General features: G+C 43.5%; 17 non-coding genes and 2 pseudogenes across 17 annotated transcripts; all 19 read right to left on the bottom strand.

Annotated features, from left to right (window-relative positions):
* Window positions 1–360: 360 nt before the first annotated feature.
* LOC136740349 (5S ribosomal RNA) lies at window positions 361–479 on the bottom strand. Its single transcript, XR_010813185.1, has one exon. It is a non-coding gene; the product is annotated as a 5S ribosomal RNA (ribosomal RNA).
* Window positions 480–1,537: 1,058 nt separating this feature from the next.
* LOC136740545 (5S ribosomal RNA) lies at window positions 1,538–1,656 on the bottom strand. The gene has a single exon (XR_010813374.1). It is a non-coding gene; the product is annotated as a 5S ribosomal RNA (ribosomal RNA).
* Window positions 1,657–2,714: 1,058 nt separating this feature from the next.
* LOC136740467 (5S ribosomal RNA) lies at window positions 2,715–2,833 on the bottom strand. Its single transcript, XR_010813301.1, has one exon. It is a non-coding gene; the product is annotated as a 5S ribosomal RNA (ribosomal RNA).
* A 1,055-nt stretch (window positions 2,834–3,888) lies between these two features.
* Window positions 3,889–4,007, bottom strand: LOC136740348 (5S ribosomal RNA). Its single transcript, XR_010813184.1, has one exon. It is a non-coding gene; the product is annotated as a 5S ribosomal RNA (ribosomal RNA).
* Window positions 4,008–5,065: 1,058 nt separating this feature from the next.
* Window positions 5,066–5,184, bottom strand: LOC136740534 (5S ribosomal RNA). The gene has a single exon (XR_010813363.1). It is a non-coding gene; the product is annotated as a 5S ribosomal RNA (ribosomal RNA).
* Window positions 5,185–6,243: 1,059 nt separating this feature from the next.
* Window positions 6,244–6,362, bottom strand: LOC136740665 (5S ribosomal RNA). The gene has a single exon (XR_010813487.1). It is a non-coding gene; the product is annotated as a 5S ribosomal RNA (ribosomal RNA).
* A 1,069-nt stretch (window positions 6,363–7,431) lies between these two features.
* Window positions 7,432–7,550, bottom strand: LOC136740522 (5S ribosomal RNA). The gene has a single exon (XR_010813352.1). It is a non-coding gene; the product is annotated as a 5S ribosomal RNA (ribosomal RNA).
* A 1,058-nt stretch (window positions 7,551–8,608) lies between these two features.
* On the bottom strand, window positions 8,609–8,727 carry LOC136740466 (5S ribosomal RNA). The gene has a single exon (XR_010813300.1). It is a non-coding gene; the product is annotated as a 5S ribosomal RNA (ribosomal RNA).
* A 1,056-nt stretch (window positions 8,728–9,783) lies between these two features.
* Window positions 9,784–9,902, bottom strand: LOC136740663 (5S ribosomal RNA). The gene has a single exon (XR_010813486.1). It is a non-coding gene; the product is annotated as a 5S ribosomal RNA (ribosomal RNA).
* Window positions 9,903–10,957: 1,055 nt separating this feature from the next.
* LOC136740654 (5S ribosomal RNA) lies at window positions 10,958–11,076 on the bottom strand. Its single transcript, XR_010813477.1, has one exon. It is a non-coding gene; the product is annotated as a 5S ribosomal RNA (ribosomal RNA).
* Window positions 11,077–12,142: 1,066 nt separating this feature from the next.
* Window positions 12,143–12,261, bottom strand: LOC136740592 (5S ribosomal RNA). Its single transcript, XR_010813419.1, has one exon. It is a non-coding gene; the product is annotated as a 5S ribosomal RNA (ribosomal RNA).
* Window positions 12,262–13,327: 1,066 nt separating this feature from the next.
* On the bottom strand, window positions 13,328–13,446 carry LOC136740669 (5S ribosomal RNA). The gene has a single exon (XR_010813491.1). It is a non-coding gene; the product is annotated as a 5S ribosomal RNA (ribosomal RNA).
* Window positions 13,447–14,501: 1,055 nt separating this feature from the next.
* LOC136740741 (uncharacterized) lies at window positions 14,502–14,610 on the bottom strand (annotated as a pseudogene).
* Window positions 14,611–15,676: 1,066 nt separating this feature from the next.
* LOC136740454 (5S ribosomal RNA) lies at window positions 15,677–15,795 on the bottom strand. Its single transcript, XR_010813288.1, has one exon. It is a non-coding gene; the product is annotated as a 5S ribosomal RNA (ribosomal RNA).
* A 1,055-nt stretch (window positions 15,796–16,850) lies between these two features.
* LOC136740510 (5S ribosomal RNA) lies at window positions 16,851–16,969 on the bottom strand. Its single transcript, XR_010813341.1, has one exon. It is a non-coding gene; the product is annotated as a 5S ribosomal RNA (ribosomal RNA).
* Window positions 16,970–18,035: 1,066 nt separating this feature from the next.
* LOC136740498 (5S ribosomal RNA) lies at window positions 18,036–18,154 on the bottom strand. The gene has a single exon (XR_010813329.1). It is a non-coding gene; the product is annotated as a 5S ribosomal RNA (ribosomal RNA).
* A 1,050-nt stretch (window positions 18,155–19,204) lies between these two features.
* LOC136740722 (uncharacterized) lies at window positions 19,205–19,313 on the bottom strand (annotated as a pseudogene).
* Window positions 19,314–20,379: 1,066 nt separating this feature from the next.
* On the bottom strand, window positions 20,380–20,498 carry LOC136740486 (5S ribosomal RNA). Its single transcript, XR_010813318.1, has one exon. It is a non-coding gene; the product is annotated as a 5S ribosomal RNA (ribosomal RNA).
* Window positions 20,499–21,564: 1,066 nt separating this feature from the next.
* On the bottom strand, window positions 21,565–21,683 carry LOC136740499 (5S ribosomal RNA). Its single transcript, XR_010813330.1, has one exon. It is a non-coding gene; the product is annotated as a 5S ribosomal RNA (ribosomal RNA).
* Between the last annotated feature and the right edge of the window lie 1,016 nt (window positions 21,684–22,699).

Below are 22,699 nucleotides of genomic sequence, written 5' to 3'. Positions count from 1 at the left end.
CTCTCAAGTATTTTCCCAAGTTTTACACTTTCGTGCTTTGCATGAATGGGAATGGAACCGTGTGTGTTGAATGAGGCTCCTTGTGAGCACTGAACTTTGTCCGGTGGAGTTCCTTTTTGTGTTGGTGTAATTGTGTCATTTCTCGATGAGAAAGATTAGGCAACATTTAGTCACTTCTAGCCATGATGCTCAATTTATTTACGAATGTACACTAGTTACTAGGGACCGTTTACGTTGGAGAACAAGATCTATTGTATGCCTGTGTATTTGGGGAAGTCAAATCTGAAATAATGATGAAATTGCGTGTATCCAAAGTTAAAACTCGTGATTTGTCGCCCTTTGGTGTGTAAAAGATGCAAAAGCTTACAGCACCTGGTATTCCCAGGGGGTCTCCCATCCAAGTACTGACCAGGCCCGAGCCTGCTTAGCTTCCGAGATCGGACGAGATCGGGCGTATTCAGGCTAGTATGGCCGTAAGCCAGGGAGGCTGTCCCTGACGCGCTACTTAAAGGGAAGGCAATATCCGTTTCTGCCGTTCATACTTACAGTTGAACTGTCTCTCTACTCTAAAGCCCGGGACACACCAGCGCACCGCAGACAGTCCCTGCTAACACGAAACGTTGTGGCAACGTTGTGCGTTAGCTGGGGTGCCACACCAGACCGGAACTATATATTACAAAACGAACACATTGTCTTGATAATACAGCTGTAATTGAGTGCCTGACACGCCAGTCAAGCGCAATCTTGAGAAGGTGTGCATTTCAGTAAGGATTTCAATTGACATGCAGTATGAAACTGAAAGGAGGTTGCATCACTATGATGCATAACATTGCATGTATTGTATTTTCAAGTGTGTGCATTCATCCTGTTGTCATTTTGTTTTGAAAGCAGAAGAATCATTCTTGCTGAGGTTGCTGAGACAAATGTAAACCAGTAAAACATATGAAGAGAAACAAACCTTGAATATAAGTTCAGTTGTTTAAACATTTGACAAACTATGGTGAGGGGGTAAGAAAACACACAAATCCAGCAGCTCCTGTATTTCAATACACCAGAACCCAATATTATTGGCGAGTCGGGTAGTCCATCATCACAGTTCGAGGGCAGGCATCATTTCAGTAATTTCATCCCGTTGCATTCACATCCGTGCCTTGAATGAGATTGAATGTGATCTTTGCTCTCAAGTATGTTCCCAAGTTTTACACTTTCGTGCTTTGCATGAATGGGAATGGAACCGTGTGTGTTGAATGAGGCTCCTTGTGAGCACTGAACTTTGTCCGGTGGAGTTCCTTTTTGTGTTGCTGTAATTGTGTCATTTCTCGATGAGAAAGATTAGGCAACATTTAGTCACTTCTAGCCATGATGCTCAATTTATTTACGAATGTACCCTAGTTACTAGGGACCGTTTACGTTGGAGAACAAGATCTATTGTATGCCTGTGTATTTGGGGAAGTCAAATGTGAAATAATGATGAAATTGCGTGTATCCAAAGTTAAAACTCGTGATTTGTCGCCCTCTGGTGTGTAAAAGATGCAAAAGCTTACAGCACCTGGTATTCCCAGGCGGTCTCCCATCCAAGTACTGACCAGGCCCGAGCCTGCTTAGCTTCCGAGATCGGACGAGATCGGGCGTATTCAGGCTAGTATGGCCGTAAGCCAGGGAGGCTGTCCCTGACGCTCTACTTAAAGGGAAGGCAATATCCGTTTCTGCCGCTCATACTTGCAGTTGAACTGTCTCTCTACTCTAAAGTCCGGGACACACCAGCGCGCCGCAGACAGTCCCTGCTAACACGAAACGTTGTGGCAACGTTGTGCGTTAGCTGGGGTGCCACACCAGACCGGAACTATATATTACAAAACGAACACATTGTCTTGATAATACAGCTGTAATTGAGTGCCTGACACGCCAGTCAAGCGCAATCTTGAGAAGGTGTGCATTTCAGTAAGGATTTCAATTGACATGCAGTATGAAACTGAAAGGAGGTTGCATCACTATGATGCATAACATTGCATGTATTGTATTTTCAAGTGTGTGCATTCATCCTGTTGTCATTTTGTTTTGAAAGCAGAAGAATCATTCTTGCTGAGGTTGCTGAGACAAATGTAAACCAGTAAAACATATGAAGAGAAACAAACCTTGAATATAAGTTCAGTTGTTTAAACATTTGACAAACTATGGTGAGGGGGTAAGAAAACACACAAATCCAGCAGCTCCTGTATTTCAATACACCAGAACCCAATATTATTGGCGAGTCGGGTAGTCCATCATCACAGTTCGAGGGCAGGCATCATTTCAGTAATTTCATCCCGTTGCATTCACATCCGTGCCTTGAATGAGATTGAATGTGATCTTTGCTCTCAAGTATGTTCCCAAGTTTTACACTTTCGTGCTTTGCATGAATGGGAATGGAACCGTGTGTGTTGAATGAGGCTCCTTGTGAGCACTGAACTTTGTCCGGTGGAGTTCCTTTTTGTGTTGCTGTAATTGTGTCATTTCTCGATGAGAAAGATTAGGCAACATTTAGTCACTTCTAGCCATGATGCTCAATTTATTTACGAATGTACCCTAGTTACTAGGGACCGTTTACGTTGGAGAACAAGATCTATTGTATGCCTGTGTATTTGGGGAAGTCAAATCTGAAATATTGATGAAATTGCGTGTATCCAAAGTTAAAACTCGTGATTTGTCGCCCTCTGGTGTGTAAAAGATGCAAAAGCTTACAGCACCTGGTATTCCAAGGCGGTCTCCCATCCAAGTACTGACCAGGCCCAAGCCTGCTTGACTTCCGAGATCGGACGAGATCGGGCGTATTCAGGCTAGTATGGCCGTAAGCCAGGGAGGCTGTCCCTGACGCTCTACTTAAAGGGAAGGCAATATCCGTTTCTGCCGCTCATACTTGCAGTTGAACTGTCTCTCTACTCTAAAGTCCGGGACACACCAGCGCGCCGCAGGCAGTCCCTGCTAACACGAAACGTTGTGGCAACGTTGTGCGTTAGCTGGGGTGCCACACCAGACCGGAACTATATTTTACAAAACGAACACATTGTCTTGATAAAACAGCTGTAATTGAGTGCCTGACACGGCAGTCAAGCGCAATCTTGAGAAGGTGTGCATTTCAGTAAGGATTTCAATTGACATGCAGTATGAAACTGAAATGAGGTTGCATCACTATGATGCATAACATTGCATGTATTGTATTTTCAAGTGTGTACATTCATCCTGTTGTCATTTTGTTTTGAAAGCAGAAGAATCATTCAACAGGTTGCTGAGACAAATGTAAACCAGTAAAACATATGAAGAGAAACAAACCTTGAATATAAGTTCAGTTGTTTAAACATTTGACAAACTATGGTGAGGGGGTAAGAAAACACACAAATCCAGCAGCTCCTGTATTTCAATACACCAGAACCCAATATTATTGGCGAGTCGGGTAGTCCATCATCACAGTTCGAGGGCAGGCATCATTTCAGTAATTTCATCCCGTTGCATTCACATCCGTGCCTTGAATGAGATTGAATGTGATCTTTGCTCTCAAGTATTTTCCCAAGTTTTACACTTTCGTGCTTTGCATGAATGGGAATGGAACCGTGTGTGTTGAATGAGGCTCCTTGTGAGCACTGAACTTTGTCCGGTGGAGTTCCTTTTTGTGTTGGTGTAATTGTGTCATTTCTCGATGAGAAAGATTAGGCAACATTTAGTCACTTCTAGCCATGATGCTCAATTTATTTACGAATGTACACTAGTTACTAGGGACCGTTTACGTTGGAGAACAAGATCTATTGTATGCCTGTGTATTTGGGGAAGTCAAATCTGAAATAATGATGAAATTGCGTGTATCCAAAGTTAAAACTCGTGATTTGTCGCCCTTTGGTGTGTAAAAGATGCAAAAGCTTACAGCACCTGGTATTCCCAGGGGGTCTCCCATCCAAGTACTGACCAGGCCCGAGCCTGCTTAGCTTCCGAGATCGGACGAGATCGGGCGTATTCAGGCTAGTATGGCCGTAAGCCAGGGAGGCTGTCCCTGACGCGCTACTTAAAGGGAAGGCAATATCCGTTTCTGCCGTTCATACTTACAGTTGAACTGTCTCTCTACTCTAAAGCCCGGGACACACCAGCGCGCCGCAGACAGTCCCTGCTAACACGAAACGTTGTGGCAACGTTGTGCGTTAGCTGGGGTGCCACACCAGACCGGAACTATATATTACAAAACGAACACATTGTCTTGATAATACAGCTGTAATTGAGTGCCTGACACGCCAGTCAAGCGCAATCTTGAGAAGGTGTGCATTTCAGTAAGGATTTCAATTGACATGCAGTATGAAACTGAAAGGAGGTTGCATCACTATGATGCATAACATTGCATGTATTGTATTTTCAAGTGTGTGCATTCATCCTGTTGTCATTTTGTTTTGAAAGCAGAAGAATCATTCTTGCTGAGGTTGCTGAGACAAATGTAAACCAGTAAAACATATGAAGAGAAACAAACCTTGAATATAAGTTCAGTTGTTTAAACATTTGACAAACTATGGTGAGGGGGTAAGAAAACACACAAATCCAGCAGCTCCTGTATTTCAATACACCAGAACCCAATATTATTGGCGAGTCGGGTAGTCCATCATCACAGTTCGAGGGCAGGCATCATTTCAGTAATTTCATCCCGTTGCATTCACATCCGTGCCTTGAATGAGATTGAATGTGATCTTTGCTCTCAAGTATGTTCCCAAGTTTTACACTTTCGTGCTTTGCATGAATGGGAATGGAACCGTGTGTGTTGAATGAGGCTCCTTGTGAGCACTGAACTTTGTCCGGTGGAGTTCCTTTTTGTGTTGCTGTAATTGTGTCATTTCTCGATGAGAAAGATTAGGCAACATTTAGTCACTTCTAGCCATGATGCTCAATTTATTTACGAATGTACCCTAGTTACTAGGGACCGTTTACGTTGGAGAACAAGATCTATTGTATGCCTGTGTATTTGGGGAAGTCAAATGTGAAATAATGATGAAATTGCGTGTATCCAAAGTTAAAACTCGTGATTTGTCGCCCTCTGGTGTGTAAAAGATGCAAAAGCTTACAGCACCTGGTATTCCCAGGCGGTCTCCCATCCAAGTACTGACCAGGCCCGAGCCTGCTTAGCTTCCGAGATCGGACGAGATCGGGCGTATTCAGGCTAGTATGGCCGTAAGCCAGGGAGGCTGTCCCTGACGCTCTACTTAAAGGGAAGGCAATATCCGTTTCTGCCGCTCATACTTGCAGTTGAACTGTCTCTCTACTCTAAAGTCCGGGACACACCAGCGCGCCGCAGACAGTCCCTGCTAACACGAAACGTTGTGGCAACGTTGTGCGTTAGCTGGGGTGCCACACCAGACCGGAACTATATATTACAAAACGAACACATTGTCTTGATAATACAGCTGTAATTGAGTGCCTGACACGCCAGTCAAGCGCAATCTTGAGAAGGTGTGCATTTCAGTAAGGATTTCAATTGACATGCAGTATGAAACTGAAAGGAGGTTGCATCACTATGATGCATAACATTGCATGTATTGTATTTTCAAGTGTGTGCATTCATCCTGTTGTCATTTTGTTTTGAAAGCAGAAGAATCATTCTTGCTGAGGTTGCTGAGACAAATGTAAACCAGTAAAACATATGAAGAGAAACAAACCTTGAATATAAGTTCAGTTGTTTAAACATTTGACAAACTATGGTGAGGGGGTAAGAAAACACACAAATCCAGCAGCTCCTGTATTTCAATACACCAGAACCCAATATTATTGGCGAGTCGGGTAGTCCATCATCACAGTTCGAGGGCAGGCATCATTTCAGTAATTTCATCCCGTTGCATTCACATCCGTGCCTTGAATGAGATTGAATGTGATCTTTGCTCTCAAGTATGTTCCCAAGTTTTACACTTTCGTGCTTTGCATGAATGGGAATGGAACCGTGTGTGTTGAATGAGGCTCCTTGTGAGCACTGAACTTTGTCCGGTGGAGTTCCTTTTTGTGTTGCTGTAATTGTGTCATTTCTCGATGAGAAAAATTAGGCAACATTTAGTCACTTCTAGCCATGATGCTCAATTTATTTACGAATGTACCCTAGTTACTAGGGACCGTTTACGTTGGAGAACAAGATCTATTGTATGCCTGTGTATTTGGGGAAGTAAAATCTGAAATAATGATGAAATTGTGTGTATCCAAAGTTAAAACTCGTGATATGTCGCCCTCTAGTTTATTAAAAGGTGCAAGAGCTTACAGCACCTGGTATTCCCAGGCAGTCTCCCATCCAAGTACTGACCAGGCCCGAGCCTGCTTGGCTTCCGAGATCGGACGAGATCGGGCGTATTCAGGCTAGTATGGCCGTAAGGCAGGAAGGCTGTCCCTGACGCTCTACTTAAAGGGAAGGCAATATCCGTTTCTGCCGTTCATACTTACAGTTGAACTGTCTCTCTACTCTAAAGCCCGGGACACACCAGCGCGCCGCAGACAGTCCCTGCTAACACGCCACGTTGTGGCAACATTGTGGCAACGTTGTGCGTTAGCTGGGGTGCCACACCAGACCGGAACTATATATTACAAAACGAACACATTGTCTTGATAATACAGCTGTAATTGAGTGCCTGACACGCCAGTCAAGCGCAATCTTGAGAAGGTGTGCATTTCAGTAAGGATTTCAATTGACATGCAGTATGAAACTGAAAGGAGGTTGCATCACTATGATGCATAACATTGCATGTATTGTATTTTCAAGTGTGTGCATTCATCCTGTTGTCATATTGTTTTGAAAGCAGAAGAATCATTCTTGCTGAGGTTGCTGAGACAAATGTAAACCAGTAAAACATATGAAGAGAAACAAACCTTGAATATAAGTTCAGTTGTTTAAACATTTGACAAACTATGGTGAGGGGGTAAGAAAACACACAAATCCAGCAGCTCCTGTATTTCAATACACCAGAACCCAATATTATTGGCGAGTCGGGTAGTCCATCATCACAGTTCGAGGGCAGGCATCATTTCAGTAATTTCATCCCGTTGCATTCACATCCGTGCCTTGAATGAGATTGAATGTGATCTTTGCTCTCAAGTATGTTCCCAAGTTTTACACTTTCGTGCTTTGCATGAATGGGAATGGAACCGTGTGTGTTGAATGAGGCTCCTTGTGAGCACTGAACTTTGTCCGGTGGAGTTCCTTTTTGTGTTGCTGTAATTGTGTCATTTCTCGATGAGAAAGATTAGGCAACATTTAGTCACTTCTAGCCATGATGCTCAATTTATTTACGAATGTACCCTAGTTACTAGGGACCGTTTACGTTGGAGAACAAGATCTATTGTATGCCTGTGTATTTGGGGAAGTCAAATGTGAAATAATGATGAAATTGCGTGTATCCAAAGTTAAAACTCGTGATTTGTCGCCCTCTGGTGTGTAAAAGATGCAAAAGCTTACAGCACCTGGTATTCCCAGGCGGTCTCCCATCCAAGTACTGACCAGGCCCGAGCCTGCTTAGCTTCCGAGATCGGACGAGATCGGGCGTATTCAGGCTAGTATGGCCGTAAGCCAGGGAGGCTGTCCCTGACGCTCTACTTAAAGGGAAGGCAATATCCGTTTCTGCCGCTCATACTTGCAGTTGAACTGTCTCTCTACTCTAAAGTCCGGGACACACCAGCGCGCCGCAGACAGTCCCTGCTAACACGAAACGTTGTGGCAACGTTGTGCGTTAGCTGGGGTGCCACACCAGACCGGAACTATATATTACAAAACGAACACATTGTCTTGATAATACAGCTGTAATTGAGTGCCTGACACGCCAGTCAAGCGCAATCTTGAGAAGGTGTGCATTTCAGTAAGGATTTCAATTGACATGCAGTATGAAACTGAAAGGAGGTTGCATCACTATGATGCATAACATTGCATGTATTGTATTTTCAAGTGTGTGCATTCATCCTGTTGTCATTTTGTTTTGAAAGCAGAAGAATCATTCTTGCTGAGGTTGCTGAGACAAATGTAAACCAGTAAAACATATGAAGAGAAACAAACCTTGAATATAAGTTCAGTTGTTTAAACATTTGACAAACTATGGTGAGGGGGTAAGAAAACACACAAATCCAGCAGCTCCTGTATTTCAATACACCAGAACCCAATATTATTGGCGAGTCGGGTAGTCCATCATCACAGTTCGAGGGCAGGCATCATTTCAGTAATTTCATCCCGTTGCATTCACATCCGTGCCTTGAATGAGATTGAATGTGATCTTTGCTCTCAAGTATGTTCCCAAGTTTTACACTTTCGTGCTTTGCATGAATGGGAATGGAACCGTGTGTGTTGAATGAGGCTCCTTGTGAGCACTGAACTTTGTCCGGTGGAGTTCCTTTTTGTGTTGCTGTAATTGTGTCATTTCTCGATGAGAAAGATTAGGCAACATTTAGTCACTTCTAGCCATGATGCTCAATTTATTTACGAATGTACCCTAGTTACTAGGGACCATTTACGTTGGAGAACAAGATCTATTGTATGCCTGTGTATTTGGGGAAGTAAAATCTGAAATATTGATGAAATTGCGTGTATCCAAAGTTAAAACTCGTGATTTGTCGCCCTCTGGTGTGTAAAAGATGCAAAAGCTTACAGCACCTGGTATTCCAAGGCGGTCTCCCATCCAAGTACTGACCAGGCCCAAGCCTGCTTGACTTCCGAGATCGGACGAGATCGGGCGTATTCAGGCTAGTATGGCCGTAAGCCAGGGAGGCTGTCCCTGACGCTCTACTTAAAGGGAAGGCAATATCCGTTTCTGCCGCTCATACTTGCAGTTGAACTGTCTCTCTACTCTAAAGTCCGGGACACACCAGCGCGCCGCAGGCAGTCCCTGCTAACACGAAACGTTGTGGCAACGTTGTGCGTTAGCTGGGGTGCCACACCAGACCGGAACTATATTTTACAAAACGAACACATTGTCTTGATAATACAGCTGTAATTGAGTGCCTGACACGCCAGTCAAGCGCAATCTTGAGAAGGTGTGCATTTCAGTAAGGATTTCAATTGACATGCAGTATGAAACTGAAAGGAGGTTGCATCACTATGATGCATAACATTGCATGTATTGTATTTTCAAGTGTGTGCATTCATCCTGTTGTCATTTTGTTTTGAAAGCAGAAGAATCATTCAACAGGTTGCTGAGACAAATGTAAACCAGTAAAACATATGAAGAGAAACAAACCTTGAATATAAGTTCAGTTGTTTAAACATTTGACAAACTATGGTGAGGGGGTAAGAAAACACACAAATCCAGCAGCTCCTGTATTTCAATACACCAGAACCCAATATTATTGGCGAGTCGGGTAGTCCATCATCACAGTTCGAGGGCAGGCATCATTTCAGTAATTTCATCCCGTTGCATTCACATCCGTGCCTTGAATGAGATTGAATGTGATCTTTGCTCTCAAGTATGTTCCCAAGTTTTACACTTTCGTGCTTTGCATGAATGGGAATGGAACCGTGTGTGTTGAATGAGGCTCCTTGTGAGCACTGAACTTTGTCCGGTGGAGTTCCTTTTTGTGTTGCTGTAATTGTGTCATTTCTCGATGAGAAAAATTAGGCAACATTTAGTCACTTCTAGCCATGATGCTCAATTTATTTACGAATGTACCCTAGTTACTAGGGACCGTTTACGTTGGAGAACAAGATCTATTGTATGCCTGTGTATTTGGGGAAGTAAAATCTGAAATAATGATGAAATTGTGTGTATCCAAAGTTAAAACTCGTGATATGTCGCCCTCTAGTTTATTAAAAGGTGCAAGAGCTTACAGCACCTGGTATTCCCAGGCAGTCTCCCATCCAAGTACTGACCAGGCCCGAGCCTGCTTGGCTTCCGAGATCGGACGAGATCGGGCGTATTCAGGCTAGTATGGCCGTAAGGCAGGAAGGCTGTCCCTGACGCTCTACTTAAAGGGAAGGCAATATCCGTTTCTGCCGTTCATACTTACAGTTGAACTGTCTCTCTACTCTAAAGCCCGGGACACACCAGCGCGCCGCAGACAGTCCCTGCTAACACGAAACGTTGTGGCAACGTTGTGCGTTAGCTGGGGTGCCACACCAGACCGGAACTATATTTTACAAAACGAACACATTGTCTTGATAATACAGCTGTAATTGAGTGCCTGACACGCCAGTCAAGCGCAATCTTGAGAAGGTGTGCATTTCAGTAAGGATTTCAATTGACATGCAGTATGAAACTGAAAGGAGGTTGCATCACTATGATGCATAACATTGCATGTATTGTATTTTCAAGTGTGTGCATTCATCCTGTTGTCATTTTGTTTTGAAAGCAGAAGAATCATTCAACAGGTTGCTGAGACAAATGTAAACCAGTAAAACATATGAAGAGAAACAAACCTTGAATATAAGTTCAGTTGTTTAAACATTTGACAAACTATGGTGAGGGGGTAAGAAAACACACAAATCCAGCAGCTCCTGTATTTCAATACACCAGAACCCAATATTATTGGCGAGTCGGGTAGTCCATCATCACAGTTCGAGGGCAGGCATCATTTCAGTAATTTCATCCCGGTGCATTCACATCCGTGCCTTGAATGAGATTGAATGTGATCTTTGCTCTCAAGTATGTTCCCAAGTTTTACACTTTCGTGCTTTGCATGAATGGGAATGGAACCGTGTGTGTTGAATGAGGCTCCTTGTGAGCACTGAACTTTGTCCGGTGGAGTTCCTTTTTGTGTTGCTGTAATTGTGTCATTTCTCGATGAGAAAGATTAGGCAACATTTAGTCACTTCTAGCCATGATGCTCAATTTATTTACGAATGTACCCTAGTTACTAGGGACCGTTTACGTTGGAGAACAAGATCTATTGTATGCCTGTGTATTTGGGGAAGTCAAATCTGAAATAATGATGAAATTGCGTGTATCCAAAGTTAAAACTCGTGATTTGTCGCCCTCTGGTGTGTAAAAGATGCAAAAGCTTACAGCACCTGGTATTCCCAGGCGGTCTCCCATCCAAGGACTGACCAGGCCCGAGCCTGCTTAGCTTCCGAGATCGGACGAGATCGGGCTTATTCAGGCTAGTATGGCCGTAAGCCAGGGAGGCTGTCCCTGACGCTCTACTTAAAGGGAAGGCAATATCCGTTTCTGCCGCTCATACTTGCAGTTGAACTGTCTCTCTACTCTAAATTCCGGGACACACCAGCGCGCCGCAGACAGTCCCTGCTAACACGCCACGTTGTGGCAACGTTGTGGCAGCGTTGTGCGTTAGCTGGGGTGCCACACCAGACCGGAACTATATTTTACAAAACGAACACATTGTCTTGATAAAACAGCTGTAATTGAGTGCCTGACACGCCAGTCAAGCGCAATCTTGAGAAGGTGTGCATTTCAGTAAGGATTTCAATTGACATGCAGTATGAAACTGAAAGGAGGTTGCATCACTATGATGCATAACATTGCATGTATTGTATTTTCAAGTGTGTGCATTCATCCTGTTGTCATTTTGTTTTGAAAGCAGAAGAATCATTCAACAGGTTGCTGAGACAAATGTAAACCAGTAAAACATATGAAGAGAAACAAACCTTGAATATAAGTTCAGTTGTTTAAACATTTGACAAACTATGGTGAGGGGGTAAGAAAACACACAAATCCAGCAGCTCCTGTATTTCAATACACCAGAACCCAATATTATTGGCGAGTCGGGTAGTCCATCATCACAGTTCGAGGGCAGGCATCATTTCAGTAATTTCATCCCGTTGCATTCACATCCGTGCCTTGAATGAGATTGAATGTGATCTTTGCTCTCAAGTATGTTCCCAAGTTTTACACTTTCGTGCTTTGCATGAATGGGAATGGAACCGTGTGTGTTGAATGAGGCTCCTTGTGAGCACTGAACTTTGTCCGGTGGAGTTCCTTTTTGTGTTGCTGTAATTGTGTAATTTCTCGATGAGAAAGATTAGGCAACATTTAGTCACTTCTAGCCATGATGCTCAATTTATTTACGAATATACCCTAGTTACTAGGGACCGTTTACGTTGGAGAACAAGATCTATTGTATGCCTGTGTATTTGGGGAAGTAAAATCTGAAATAATGATGAAATTGCGTGTATCCAAAGTTAAAACTCGTGATTTGTCGCCCTCTGGTGTGTAAAAGATGCAAAAGCTTACAGCACCTGGTATTCCCAGGCGGTCTCCCATCCAAGTACTGACCAGGCACGAGCCTGCTTAGCTTCCGAGATCTGACGAGATCGGGCGTATTCAGGCTAGTATGGCCGTAAGCCAGGGAGGCTGTCCCTGACGCTCTACTTAAAGGGAAGGCAATATCCGTTTCTGCCGTTCATACTTACAGTTGAACTGTCTCTCTACTCTAAAGCCCGGGACACACCAGCGCGCCGCAGACAGTCCCTGCTAACACGCCACGTTGTGGCAACATTGTGGCAACGTTGTGCGTTAGCTGGGGTGCCACACCAGACCGGAACTATATATTACAAAACGAACACATTGTCTTGATTAAACAGCTGTAATTGAGTGCCTGACACGCCAGTCAAGCGCAATCTTGAGAAGGTGTGCATTTCAGTAAGGATTTCAATTGACATGCAGTATGAAACTGAAAGGAGGTTGCATCACTATGATGCATAACATTGCATGTATTGTATTTTCAAGTGTGTGCATTCATCCTGTTGTCATTTTGTTTTGAAAGCAGAAGAATCATTCAACAGGTTGCTGAGACAAATGTAAACCAGTAAAACATATGAAGAGAAACAAACCTTGAATATAAGTTCAGTTGTTTAAACATTTGACAAACTATGGTGAGGGGGTAAGAAAACACACAAATCCAGCAGCTCCTGTATTTCAATACACCAGAACCCAATATTATTGGCAAGTCGGGTAGTCCATCTTCACAGTTCGAGGGCAGTCATCATTTCAGTAATTTCATCCCGTTGCATTCACATCCGTGCCTTGAATGAGATTGAATGTGATCTTTGCTCTCAAGTAAGTTCCCAAGTTTTACACTTTCGTGCTTTGCATGAATGGGAATGGAACCGTGTGTGTTGAATGAGGCTCCTTGTGAGCACTGAACTTTGTCCGGTGGAGTTCTTTTTTGTGTTGCTGTAATTGTCTCATTTCTTGATGAGAAAGATTAGGCAACATTTAGTCACTTCTAGCCATGATGCTCAATTTATTTACGAATGTACCCTAGTTACTAGGGACCGTTTACGTTGGAGAACAAGATCTATTGTATGCCTGTGTATTTGGGGAAGTCAAATCTGAAATAATGATGAAATTGCGTGTATCCAAAGTTAAAACTCGTGATTTGTCGCCCTCTGGTGTGTAAAAGATGCAAAAGCTTACAGCACCAGGTATTCCCAGGCGGTCTCCCATCCAAGTACTGACCAGGAACGAGCCTGCTTAGCTTCCGAGATCGGACGAGATCGGGCGTATTCAGGCTAGTATGGCCGTAAGCCAGGGAGGCTGTCCCTGATGCTCTACTTAAAGGGAAGGCAATATCCGTTTCTGCCGTTCATACTTACAGTTGAACTGTCTCTCTACTGTAAAGCCCGGGACACACCAGCGCGCCGCAGACAGTCCCTGCTAACACGCCACGTTGTGGCAACATTGTGCGTTAGCTGGGGTGCCACACCAGACCGGAACTATATATTACAAAACGAACACGTTGTCTTGATAAAACAGCTGTAATTGAGTGCCTGACACGCCAGTCAAGCGCAATCTTGAGAAGGTGTGCATTTCAGTAAGGATTTCAATTGACATGCAGTATGAAACTGAAAGGAGGTTGCATCACTATGATGCATAACATTGCATGTATTGTATTTTCAAGTGTGTGCATTCATCCTGTTGTCATTTTGTTTTGAAAGCAGAAGAATCATTCAACAGGTTGCTGAGACAAATGTAAACCAGTAAAACATATGAAGAGAAACAAACCTTGAATATAAGTTCAGTTGTTTAAACATTTGACAAACTATGGTGAGGGGGTAAAAAAACACACAAATCCAGCAGCTCCTGTATTTCAATACACCAGAACCCAATATTATTGGCGAGTCGGGTAGTCCATCATCACAGTTCGAGGGCAGGCATCATTTCAGTAATTTCATCCCGTTGCATTCACATCCGTGCCTTGAATGAGATTGAATGTGATCTTTGCTCTCAAGTATGTTCCCAAGTTTTACACTTTCGTGCATTGCATGAATGGGAATGGAACCGTGTGTGTTGAATGAGGCTCCTTGTGAGCACTGAACTTTGTCCGGTGGAGTTCCTTTTTGTGTTGCTGTAATTGTGTCATTTCTCGATGATAAAGATTAGGCAACATTTAGTCACTTCTAGCCATGATGCTCAATTTATTTACGAATGTACCCTAGTTACTAGGGACCGTTTACGTTGGAGAACAAGATCTATTGTATGCCTGTGTATTTGGGGAAGTAAAATCTGAAATAATGATGAAATTGCGTGTATCCAAAGTTAAAACTCGTGATTTGTCGCCCTCTGGTGTGTAAAAGATGCAAAAGCTTACAGCACCTGGTATTCCCAGGCGGTCTCCCATCCAAGTACTGACCTGGCCCAAGCCTGCTTAGCTTCCGAGATCAGGCGTATTCAGGCTAGTATGGCCGTAAGCCAGGAATGCTGTCCCTGACACTCTACTTAAAGGGAAGGCAATATCCGTTTCTGCCGTTCATACTTACAGTTGAACTGTCTCTCTACTCTAAAGCCCGGGACACACCAGCGCGCCGCAGACAGTCCCTGCTAACACGCCACGTTGTGGCAACATTGTGGCAACGTTGTGCGTTAGCTGGGGTGCCACACCAGACCGGAACTATATATAACAAAACGAACACGTTGTCTTGATAAAACAGCTGTAATTGAGTGCCTGACACGCCAGTCAAGCGCAATCTTGAGAAGGTGTGCATTTCAGTAAGGATTTCAATTGACATGCAGTATGAAACTGAAAGGAGGTTGCATCACTATGATGCATAACATTGCATGTATTGTATTTTCAAGTGTGTGCATTCATCCTGTTGTCATTTTGTTTTGAAAGCAGAAGAATCATTCAACAGGTTGCTGAGACAAATGTAAACCAGTAAAACATATGAAGAGAAACAAACCTTGAATATAAGTTCAGTTGTTTAAACATTTGACAAACTATGGTGAGGGGGTAAAAAAACACACAAATCCAGCAGCTCCTGTATTTCAATACACCAGAACCCAATATTATTGGCGAGTCGGGTAGTCCATCATCACAGTTCGAGGGCAGGCATCATTTCAGTAATTTCATCCCGTTGCATTCACATCCGTGCCTTGAATGAGATTGAATGTGATCTTTGCTCTCAAGTATGTTCCCAAGTTTTACACTTTCGTGCATTGCATGAATGGGAATGGAACCGTGTGTGTTGAATGAGGCTCCTTGTGAGCACTGAACTTTGTCCGGTGGAGTTCCTTTTTGTGTTGCTGTAATTGTGTCATTTCTCGATGAGAAAGATTAGGCAACATTTAGTCACTTCTAGCCATGATGCTCAATTTATTTACGAATGTACCCTAGTTACTAGGGACCGTTTATGTTGGAGAACAAGATCTATTGTATGCCTGTGTATTTGGGGAAGTCAAATCTGAAATAATGATGAAATTGCGTGTATCCAAAGTTAAAACTCGTGATTTGTCGCCCTCTGGTGTGTAAAAGATGCAAAAGCTTACAGCACCCGGTATTCCCAGGCGGTCTCCCATTCAAGTACTGACCAGGCCCGAGCCTGCTTAGCTTCCGAGATCGGACGAGATCGGGCGTATTCAGGCTAGTATGGCCGTAAGCCAGGGAGGCTGTCCCTGACGCTCTACTTAAAGGGAAGGCAATATCAGTTTCTGCCGTTCATACTTACAGTTGAACTGTCACTCTACTCTAAAGCCCGGGACAAACCAGCGCGCCGCAGACAGTCCCTGCTAACACGAAACGTTGTGGCAACGTTGTGCGTTAGCTGGGGTGCCACACCAGACCGGAACTATGTATTACAAAACGAACACATTGTCTTGATAATACAGCTGTAATTGAGTGCCTGACACGCCAGTCAAGCGCAATCTTGAGAAGGTGTGCATTTCAGTAAGGATTTCAATTGACATGCAGTATGAAACTGAAAGGAGGTTGCATCACTATAATGCATAACATTGCATGTATTGTATTTTCAAGTGTGTGCATTCATCCTGTTGTCATTTTGTTTTGAAAGCAGAAGAATCATTCAACAGGTTGCTGAGACAAATGTAAACCAGTAAAACATATGAAGAGAAACAAACCTTGAATATAAGTTCAGTTGTTTAAACATTTGACAAACTATGGTGAGGGGGTAAGAAAACACACAAATCCAGCAGCTCCTGTATTTCAATACACCAGAACCCAATATTATTGGCGAGTCGGGTAGTCCATCATCACAGTTCGAGGGCAGGCATCATTTCAGTAATTTCATCCCGTTGCATTCACATCCGTGCCTTGAATGAGATTGAATGTGATCTTTGCTCTCAAGTATGTTCCCAAGTTTTACACTTTTGTGCTTTGCATGAATGGGAATGGAACCGTGTGTGTTGAATGAGGCTCCTTGTGAGCACTGAACTTTGTCCGGTGGAGTTCCTTTTTGTGTTGCTGTAATTGTGTCATTTCTCGATGAGAAAGATTAGGCAACATTTAGTCACTTCTAGCCATGATGCTCAATTTATTTACGAATGTACCCTAGTTACTAGGGACCGTTTACGTTGGAGAACAAGATCTATTGTATGCCTGTGTATTTGGGGAAGTCAAATCTGAAATAATGATGAAATTGCGTGTATCCAAAGTTAAAACTCGTGATTTGTCGCCCTCTGGTGTGTAAAAGATGCAAAAGCTTACAGCACCTGGTATTCCCAGGCGGTCTCCCATCCAAGTACTGACCAGGCCCGAGCCTGCTTAGCTTCCGAGATCGGACGAGATCGGGCGTATTCAGGCTAGTATGGCCGTAAGCCAGGGAGGCTGTCCCTGACGCTCTACTTAAAGGGAAGGCAATATCCGTTTCTGCCGTTCATACTTACAGTTGAACTGTCTCTCTACTCTAAAGCCCGGGACACACCAGCGCGCCGCAGACAGTCCCTGCTAACACGCCACGTTGTGGCAGCGTTGTGGCAACGTTGTGCGTTAGCTGGGGTGCCACACCAGACCGGAACTATATATTACAAAACTAACACATTGTCTTGATAAAACAGCTGTAATTGAGTGCCTGACACGCCATTCAAGCGCAATCTTGAGAAGGTGTGCATTTCAGTAAGGATTTCAATTGACATGCAGTATGAAACTGAAAGGAGGTTGCATCACTATGATGCATAACATTGCATGTATTGTATTTTCAAGTGTGTGCATTCATCCTGTTGTCATTTTGTTTTGAAAGCAGAAGAATCATTCAACAGGTTGCTGAGACAAATGTAAACCAGTAAAACATATGAAGAGAAACAAACCTTGAATATAAGTTCAGTTGTTTAAACATTTGACAAACTATGGTGAGGGGGTAAGAAAACACACAAATCCAGCAGCTCCTGTATTTCAATACACCAGAACCCAATATTATTGGCGAGTCGGGTAGTCCATCATCACAGTTCGAGGGCAGGCATCATTTCAGTAATTTCATCCCGTTGCATTCACATCCGTGCCTTGAATGAGATTGAATGTGATCTTTGCTCTCAAGTATGTTCCCAAGTTTTACACTTTCGTGCTTTGCATGAATGGGAATGGAACCGTGTGTGTTGAATGAGGCTCCTTGTGAGCACTGAACTTTGTCCGGTGGAGTTCCTTTTTGTGTTGCTGTAATTGTGTCATTTCTCGATGAGAAAGATTAGGCAACATTTAGTCACTTCTAGCCATGATGCTCAATTTATTTACGAATGTACCCTAGTTACTAGGGACCGTTTCCGTTGGAGAACAAGATCTATTGTATGCCTGTGTATTTGGGGAAGTCAAATCTGAAATAATGATGAAATTGCGTGTATCCAAAGTTAAAACTCGTGATTTGTCGCCCTCTGGTGTGTAAAAGATGCAAAAGCTTACAGCACCTGGTATTCCCAGGCGGTCTCCCATCCAAGTACTGACCAGGCCCGAGCCTGCTTAGCTTCCGAGATCGGACGAGATCGGGCGTATTCAGGCTAGTATGGCCGTAAGCCAGGAATGCTGTCCCTGACGCTCTACTTAAAGGGAAGGCAATATCCGTTTCTGCCGTTCATACTTACAGTTGAACTGTCTCTCTACTCTAAGGTCCGGGACACACCAGCGCGCCGCAGACAGTCCCTGCTAACACGAAACGTTGTGGCAACGTTGTGCGTTAGCTGGGGTGCCACACCAGACCAATGTATTACAAAACTAACACATTGTCTTGATAAAACAGCTGTAATTGAGTGCCTGACACGCCATTCAAGCGCAATCTTGAGAAGGTGTGCATTTCAGTAAGGATTTCAATTGACATGCAGTATGAAACTGAAAGGAGGTTGCATCACTATGATGCATAACATTGCATGTATTGTATTTTCAAGTGTGTGCATTCATCCTGTTGTCATTTTGTTTTGAAAGCAGAAGAATCATTCAACAGGTTGCTGAGACAAATGTAAACCAGTAAAACATATGAAGAGAAACAAACCTTGAATATAAGTTCAGTTGTTTCAACATTTGACAAACTATGGTGAGGGGGTAAGAAAACACACAAATCCAGCAGCTCCTGTATTTCAATACACCAGAACCCAATATTATTGGCGAGTCGGGTAGTCCATCATCACAGTTCGAGGGCAGGCATCATTTCAGTAATTTCATCCCGTTGCATTCACATCCGTGCCTTGAATGAGATTGAATGTGATCTTTGCTCTCAAGTATGTTCCCAAGTTTTACACTTTCGTGCTTTGCATGAATGGGAATGGAACCGTGTGTGTTGAATGAGGCTCCTTGTGAGCACTGAACTTTGTCCGGTGGAGTTCCTTTTTGTGTTGCTGTAATTGTGTCATTTCTCGATGAGAAAGATTAGGCAACATTTAGTCACTTCTAGCCATGATGCTCAATTTATTTACGAATGTACCCTAGTTACTAGGGACCGTTTACGTTGGAGAACAATATCTATTGTATGCCTGTGTATTTGGGGAAGTCAAATCTGAAATAATGATGAAATTGCGTGTATCCAAAGTTAAAACTCGTGATTTGTCGCCCTCTGGTGTGTAAAAGATGCAAAAGCTTACAGCACCTGGTATTCCCAGGCGGTCTCCCATCCAAGTACTGACCAGGCCCGAGCCTGCTTAGCTTCCGAGATCGGGCGTATTCAGGCTAGTATGGCCGTAAGCCAGGGAGGCTGTCCCTGACGCTCTACTTAAAGGGAAGGCAATATCCGTTTCTGCCGTTCATACTTACAGTTGAACTGTCTCTCTACTCTAAAGCCCGGGACACACCAGCGCGCCGCAGACAGTCCCTGCTAACACGCCACGTTGTGGCAACATTGTGGCAACGTTGTGCGTTAGCTGGGGTGCCACACCAGACCGGAACTATGTATTACAAAACGAACACATTGTCTTGATAAAACAGCTGTAATTGAGTGCCTGACACGCCAGTCAAGCGCAATCTTGAGAAGGTGTGCATTTCAGTAAGGATTTCAATTGACATGCAGTATGAAACTGAAAGGAGGTTGCATCACTATGATGCATAACATTGCATGTATTGTATTTTCAAGTGTGTGCATTCATCCTGTTGTCATTTTGTTTTGAAAGCAGAAGAATCATTCAACAGGTTGCTGAGACAAATGTAAACCAGTAAAACATATGAAGAGAAACAAACCTTGAATATAAGTTCAGTTGTTTAAACATTTGACAAACTATGGTGAGGGGGTAAGAAAACACACAAATCCAGCAGCTCCTGTATTTCAATACACCAGAACCCAATATTATTGGCGAGTCGGGTAGTCCATCATCACAGTTCGAGGGCAGGCATCATTTCAGTAATTTCATCCCGTTGCATTCACATCCGTGCCTTGAATGAGATTGAATGTGATCTTTGCTCTCAAGTATGTTCCCAAGTTTTACACTTTCGTGCTTTGCATGAATGGGAATGGAACCGTGTGTGTTGAATGAGGCTCCTTGTGAGCACTGAACTTTGTCCGGTGGAGTTCCTTTTTGTGTTGCTGTAATTGTGTCATTTCTCGATGAGAAAGATTAGGCAACATTTAGTCACTTCTAGCCATGATGCTCAATTTATTTACGAATGTACCCTAGTTACTAGGGACCGTTTACGTTGGAGAACAAGATCTATTGTATGCCTGTGTATTTGGGGAAGTCAAATCTGAAATAATGATGAAATTGCGTGTATCCAAAGTTAAAACTCGTGATTTGTCGCCCTCTGGTGTGTAAGAGATGCAAAAGCTTACAGCACCTGGTATTCCCAGGCGGTCTCCCATCCAAGTACTGACCAGGCCCGAGCCTGCTTAGCTTCCGAGATCGGACGAGATCGGGCGTATTCAGGCTAGTATGGCCGTAAGCCAGGGAGGCTGTCCCTGACGCTCTACTTAAAGGGAAGGCAATATCCGTTTCTGCCGTTCATACTTACAGTTGAACTGTCTCTCTACTCTAAAGCCCGGGACACACCAGCGCGCCGCAGACAGTCCCTGCTAACACGCCACGTTGTGGCAACATTGTGGCAACGTTGTGCGTTAGCTGGGGTGCCACACCAGACCGGAACTATGTATTACAAAACGAACACATTGTCTTGATAAAACAGCTGTAATTGAGTGCCTGACACGCCAGTCAAGCGCAATCTTGAGAAGGTGTGCATTTCAGTAAGGATTTCAATTGACATGCAGTATGAAACTGAAAGGAGGTTGCATCACTATGATGCATAACATTGCATGTATTGTATTTTCAAGTGTGTGCATTCATCCTGTTGTCATTTTAATTTGAAAGCAGAAGAATCATTCAACAGGTTGCTGAGACAAATGTAAACCAGTAAAACATATGAAGAGAAACAAACCTTGAATATAAGTTCAGTTGTTTAAACATTTGACAAACTATGGTGAGGGGGTAAGAAAACACACACATCCAGCAGCTCCTGTATTTCAATACACCAGAAGCCAATATTATTGGCGAGTCGGGTAGTCCATCATCACAGTTCGAGGGCAGGCATCAATTCAGTTATTTCATCCCGTTGCATTCACATCCGTGCCTTGAATGAGATTGAATGTGATCTTTGCTCTCAAGTATGTTCCCAAGTTTTACACTTTCGTGCTTTGCATGAATGGGAATGGAACCGTGTGTGTTGAATGAGGCTCCTTGTGAGCACTGAACTTTGTCCGGTGGAGTTCCTTTTTGTGTTGCTGTAATTGTGTCATTTCTCGATGAGATAGATTAGGCAACATTTAGTCACTTCTAGCCATGATGCTCAATTTATTTACGAATGTACCCTAGTTTCTAGGGACCGTTTACGTTGGAGAACAAGATCTATTGTATGCCTGTGTATTTGGGGAAGTCAAATCTGAAATAATGATGAAATTGCGTGTATCCAAAGTTAAAACTCGTGATTTGTCGCCCTCTGGTGTGTAAAAGATGCAAAAGCTTACAGCACCTGGTATTCCCAGACGGTCTCCCATCCAAGTACTGACCAGGCCAGAGCCTGCTTAGCTTCCGAGATCGGACGAGATCGGGCGTATTCAGGCTAGTATGGCCGTAAGCCAGGGAGGCTGTCCCTGACGCTCTACTTAAAGGGAAGGCAATATCCGTTTCTGCCGTTCATACTTACAGTTGAACTGTCTCTCTACTCTAAAGCCCGGGACACACCAGCGCGCCGCAGACAGTCCCTGCTAACACGCCACGTTGTGGCAGCGTTGTGGCAACGTTGTGCGTTAGCTGGGGTGCCACACCAGACCGGAACTATATATTACAAAACGAACACATTGTCTTGATAAAACAGCTGTAATTGAGTGCCTGACACGCCAGTCAAGCGCAATCTTGAGAAGGTGTGCATTTCAGTAAGGATTTCAATTGACATGCAGTATGAAACTGAAAGGAGGTTGCATCACTATGATGCATAACATTGCATGTATTGTATTTTCAAGTGTGTGCATTCATCCTGTTGTCATTTTGTTTTGAAAGCAGAAGAATCATTCAACAGGTTGCTGAGACAAATGTAAACCAGTAAAACATATGAAGAGAAACAAACCTTGAATATAAGTTCAGTTGTTTAAACATTTGACAAACTATGGTGAGGGGGTAAGAAAACACACAAATCCAGCAGCTCCTGTATTTCAATACACCAGAACCCAATATTATTGGCGAGTCGGGTAGTCCATCATCACAGTTCGAGGGCAGGCATCATTTCAGTAATTTCATCCCGTTGCATTCACATCCGTGCCTTGAATGAGATTGAATGTGATCTTTGCTCTCAAGTATGTTCCCAAGTTTTACACTTTCGTGCTTTGCATGAATGGGAATGGAACCGTGTGTGTTGAATGAGGCTCCTTGTGAGCACTGAACTTTGTCCGGTGGAGTTCCTTTTTGTGTTGCTGTAATTGTGTCATTTCTCGATGAGAAAGATTAGGCAACATTTAGTCACTTCTAGCCATGATGCTCAATTTATTTACGAATGTACCCTAGTTACTAGGGACCGTTTACGTTGGAGAACAAGATCTATTGTATGCCTGTGTATTTGGGGAAGTCAAATCTGAAATAATGATGAAATTGCGTGTATC

This window comes from Amia ocellicauda, unplaced genomic scaffold, assembly GCF_036373705.1.
Source record: "Amia ocellicauda isolate fAmiCal2 unplaced genomic scaffold, fAmiCal2.hap1 HAP1_SCAFFOLD_64, whole genome shotgun sequence".
Lineage (NCBI taxonomy): Eukaryota > Metazoa > Chordata > Actinopteri > Amiiformes > Amiidae > Amia > Amia ocellicauda.
This window is presented reverse-complemented; position numbering and strand designations above follow the sequence as displayed.